Source organism: Protomyctophum parallelum, assembly GCF_964188405.1.
Source record: "Protomyctophum parallelum genome assembly, chromosome: 8".
NCBI lineage: Eukaryota > Metazoa > Chordata > Actinopteri > Myctophiformes > Myctophidae > Protomyctophum > Protomyctophum parallelum.
The window spans coordinates 12,415,176-12,421,175 of NC_139703.1; positions in this window are offsets into that span (position 1 = coordinate 12,415,176).

The window sequence follows — 6,000 nt, forward strand, 5'->3', positions numbered from 1 at the left end:
GTTTCATGTTGTCCTAATGTTTTGGTCAGCATAGGTCTTGTATTATTTTTTTTTGTGTTTTGTGTTGTGTTTTGTGAATTTTGCAGGCTTCATGTTGTCCCAATGTTGGTGGTTAACGTAGGTCTTGTATTATTTTTGTGTTTTGTGTTGTGTTTTGTGAATTTTGCAGGCTTCATGTTTGTCCTAATGTTTTGTTCAACGTAGATCTTGTATTATTTTTGTGTTTTGTGTTGTGTTTTGTGAATTTTGCAGGCTTCATGTTTGTCTTAATGTTTTGTTCAACGTAGATCTTGTATTATTTTGGTGTGTTGGGTGGTGTTTTGTGAATTTTACAGGATTCATGTGTCCTAATGTTTTGTTCAACGTAGGTCTTGTATTATTTTTGTGTTTTGTGTTGTGTTTTGTGAATTTTGCAGGCTTCATGCTGTCCTAATGTTGGTGGTTAACGTAGGTCTTGTATTATTTTGGTGTGTGGGGTGGTGTTTTGTGAATTCTGCAGGCTTCATGTTTTTCCTAATGTTTGTGGTTAAAGTAGGTCTTGTATTATTTTTGTGTTTTGTGTTGTGTTTTGTGAATTGTGCAGGCTTCATGTGTCCTAATGTTTTGGTCAATGTGGGACTTGTATTATTTTTGGGGTTTTGTGTTGTGTTTTAGACTTTTGCAGGTTTCATGTCGTCCTAATGTTTGTAGTTAACGTAGGTCTTGTATTATTTTCGGTGTTTTGGGTTGTGTTTCTAGAATTTTGTAGGTTTCATGTTGTCCTAATGTTTGTGGTCAATGTAGGACTTGTATTATTTTTAGTGTGTTGGGTGATGTTTTGGGAATTTTGCAGGTTTCATGTTGTCCTAATGTTGGTGGTTAACGTAGGTCTTGTATTATTTTTGGTGTGTTGTGTTGTGTTTTATAATTTTGTATGTTTCATGTTGTCCTAATGTTTTGGTCAGCATAGGTCTTGTATTATTTTTTTGTGTTTTGTGTTGTGTTTTGTGAATTTTGCAGGCTTCATGTTGTCCCAATGTTGGTGGTTAACGTAGGTCTTGTATTATTTTTGGTGTTTTGTGTGGTGTTTTAGAATTTTGTAGGTTTTCATGTTGTCCTAATGTTTTGGTCAATGTGGGACTTGTATTATTTTTGGGGTTTTGTGTTGTGTTTTAGAATTTTGCAGGTTTCATGTCGTTCTAATGTTTGTAGTTAACGTAGGTCTTGTATTATTTTCGGTGTTATGGGTTGTGTTTCTATAATTTTGTAGGTTTCATGTTGTCCTAATGTTTGTGGTCAACGTAGGACTTGTATTATTTTTGGAGGGTTGTGTGATGTTTTGGGAATTTTGCAGGTTTCATGTTGTCCTAATGGTTGGGGGTTAACGTAGGGTCTTGTATTATTTTTGTGTTTTGTGTTGTGTTTTGTGAATTTTGTAGGATTCATGTTTTTTTCCTAAGGTTTTGGGGGTTAACGTAGGTCTTGTATTATTTTGGTGTTTTGTGTTGTGTTTTTTAGAATTTTACAGGATTCATGTAGTCCTATGTTTTGTTCAACGTAGGTCTTGTATTTATTTTGGTGTATTGTGGGGTGTTTTGTGAATTTTGAAGGATTCATGGGGGTCCTAATGTTTTGGTCAACGTAGGACTTGTATTATTTTTGGTGGGTTGTGTGGTGTTTTGTGAATTTACAGGCTTCATGTTGTCCTAATGTTTTTGTATAACGTATGTCTTGTATTATTTTGGGGGGTATGAGAGAGAATATTATATTATTACAACAGGACTGTTGTAATAATATAATATTCTCTCTCATACCCCCCAAAATAATACAAGACATACGTTATACAAAAACATTAGGACAACATGAAGCCTGTAAATTCACAAAACACCACACAACCCACCAAAAATAATACAAGTCCTACGTTGACCAAAACATTAGGACCCCCATGAATCCTTCAAAATTCACAAAACACCCCACAATACACCAAAATAAATACAAGACCTACGTTGAACAAAACATAGGACTACATGAATCCTGTAAAATTCTAAAAAACACAACACAAAACACCAAAATAATACAAGACCTACGTTAACCCCCAAAACCTTAGGAAAAAAACATGAATCCTACAAAATTCACAAAACACAACACAAAACACAAAAATAATACAAGACCCTACGTTAACCCCCAACCATTAGGACAACATGAAACCTGCAAAATTCCCAAAACATCACACAACCCTCCAAAAATAATACAAGTCCTACGTTGACCACAAACATTAGGACAACATGAAACCTACAAAATTATAGAAACACAACCCATAACACCGAAAATAATACAAGACCTACGTTAACTACAAACATTAGAACGACATGAAACCTGCAAAATTCTAAAACACAACACAAAACCCCAAAAATAATACAAGTCCCACATTGACCAAAACATTAGGACAACATGAAAACCTACAAAATTCTAAAACACCACACAAAACACCAAAAATAATACAAGACCTACGTTAACCACCAACATTGGGACAACATGAAGCCTGCAAAATTCACAAAACACAACACAAAACACAAAAAAATAATACAAGACCTATGCTGACCAAAACATTAGGACAACATGAAACATACAAAATTATAAAACACAACACAACACACCAAAAATAATACAAGACCTACGTTAACCACCAACATTAGGACAACATGAAACCTGCAAAATTCCCAAAACATCACCCAACACACTAAAAATAATACAAGTCCTACATTGACCACAAACATTAGGACAACATGAAACCTACAAAATTCTAGAAACACAACCCAAAACACCGAAAATAATACAAGACCTACGTTAACTACAAACATTAGGACGACATGAAACCTGCAAAAGTCTAAAACACAACACAAAACCCCAAAAATAATACAAGTCCCACATTGACCAAAACATTAGGACACATGAAGCCTGCACAATTCACAAAACACAACACAAAACACAAAAATAATACAAGACCTACTTTAACCACAAACATTAGGAAAAACATGAAGCCTGCAGAATTCACAAAACACCACCCCACACACCAAAATAATACAAGACCTACGTTAACCACCAACATTAGGACAGCATGAAGCCTGCAAAATTCACAAAACACAACACAAAACACAAAAATAATACAAGACCTACGTTGAACAAAACATTAGGACACATGAATCCTGTAAAATTCACAAAACACCACCCAACACACCAAAATAATACAAGATCTACGTTGAACAAAACATTAAGACAAACATGAAGCCTGCAAAATTCACAAAACACAACACAAAACACAAAAATAATACAAGATCTACGTTGAACAAAACATTAGGACAAACATGAAGCCTGCAAAATTCACAAAACACAACACAAAACACAAAAATAATACAAGACCTACGTTAACCACCAACATTGGGACAACATGAAGCCTGCAAAATTCACAAAACACAACACAAAACACAAAAAAAAATAATACAAGACCTATGCTGACCAAAACATTAGGACAACATGAAACATACAAAATTCTAAAACACAACACAGCACACCAAAAATAATACAAGACCTACGTTAACCACCAACATTAGGACAACATGAAACCTGCAAAATTCCCAAAACATCACCCAACACCCTAAAAATAATACAAGTCCTACATTGACCACAAACATTAGGACAACATGACACCTACAAAATTCTAGAAACACAACCCAAAACACCGAAAATAATACAAGACCTACGTTAACTACAAACATTAGGACGACATGAAACCTGCAAAATTCTAAAACACAACACAAAACCCCAAAAATAATACAAGTCCCACATTGACCAAAACATTAGGACACATGAAGCCTGCACAATTCACAAACCACAACACAAAACACAAAAATAATACAAGACCTACTTTAACCACAAACATTAGGAAAAACATGAAGCCTGCAGAATTCACAAAACACCACCCCACACACCAAAATAATACAAGACCTACGTTAACCACCAACATTAGGACAGCATGAAGCCTGCAAAATTCACAAAACACAACACAAAACATAAAAATAATACAAGACATACGTTGAACAAAACATTAGGACACATGAATCCTGTAAAATTCACAAAACACCACCCAACCCACCAAAATAATACAAGATCTACGTTGAACAAAACATTAAGACAAACATGAAGCCTGCAAAATTCACAAAACACAACACAAAACACAAAAATAATACAAGATCTACGTTGAACAAAACATTAGGACAAACATGACACCTACAAAATTCTAGAAACACAACCCAAAACACCGAAAATAATACAAGACCTACGTTAACTACAAACATTAGGACGACATGAAACCTGCAAAAGTCCCCACATTGACCAAAACATTAGGACACATGAAGCCTGCACAATTCACAAAACACAACACAAAACACAAAAATAATACAAGGCCTACTTTAACCACAAACATTAGGAAAAACATGAAGCCTGCAGAATTCACAAAACACCACCCCACACACCAAGATAATACAAGACCTACGTTAACCACCAACAATAATACAAGACATATGTTAACTACAAACATTAGGACGACATGAAACCTGCAAAATTCTAAAACACAACACAAAACCCCAAAAATAATACAAGTCCCACATTGACCAAAACATTAGGACACATGAAGCCTGCACAATTCACAAAACACAACACAAAACACAAAAATAATACAAGGCCTACTTTAACCACAAACATTAGGAAAAACATGAAGCCTGCAGAATTCACAAAACACCACCCCACACACCAAGATAATACAAGACCTACGTTAACCACCAACATTAGGACAGCATGAAGCCTGCAAAATTCACAAAACACAAAAATAATACAAGACCTACGTTGAACAAAACATTAGGACACATGAATCCTGTAAAATTCACAAAACACCACCCAACACACCAAAATGATACAAGATCTACGTTGAACAAAACATTAAGACAAACATGAAGCCTGCAAAATTCACAAAACACAACACAAAACACAAAAATAATACAAGATCTACGTTGAACAAAACATTAGGACAAACATGAAGCCTGCTAAATTCACAAAACACAACCCAAAACACAAAAATAATACAAGACCTACGTTGAACAAAACATTAAGACAAACATGAAGCCTGCAAAATTCACAAAACACAACACAAAACACAAAAATAATACAAGACCTACGTTGAACAAAACATTAAGACAAACATGAAGCCTGCAAAATTCCCAAAACACAACACAAAACACAAAAATAATACAAGATCTACGTTGAACAAAACATTAGGACAAACATGAAGCCTGCTAAATTCACAAAACACAACCCAAAACACAAAAATAATACAAGACCTACGTTAACCACCAACATTAGGACACATGAAGCCTGCACAATTCACAAAACACAAAACACAAAAATAATACAAGACCTACGTTGAACAAAACATTAGGACAAACATGAAACCTGCAAAATTCTAGAAACACAACACAAAACACCAAAATAATACAAGACCTACTTTAACCACAAACATTAAGACAAAACATGAAGCCTGCAAAATTCACAAAACACAACACAAAACACAAAAATAATACAAGATCTACGTTAACCACCAGCATTAGGACACATGAAGCCTGCACTATTCACAAAACACAACACAAAACACAAAAATAATACAAGACCTACGTTAACCACAAACATTAGGAAAAACATGAAGCCTGCAGAATTCACAAAACACAACACAAAACACAAAAATAATACAAGATCTACGTTGAACAAAACATTAGGACAAACATGAAGCCTGCTAAATTCACAAAACACAACCCAAAACACAAAAATAATACAAGACCTACGTTAACCACCAACATTAGGACACATGAAGCCTGCACAATTCACAAAACACAAAACACAAAAATAATACAAGACCTACGTTGAACAAAACATTAGGACAAACATGAAACCTGCAAAATTCTAGAAACACAA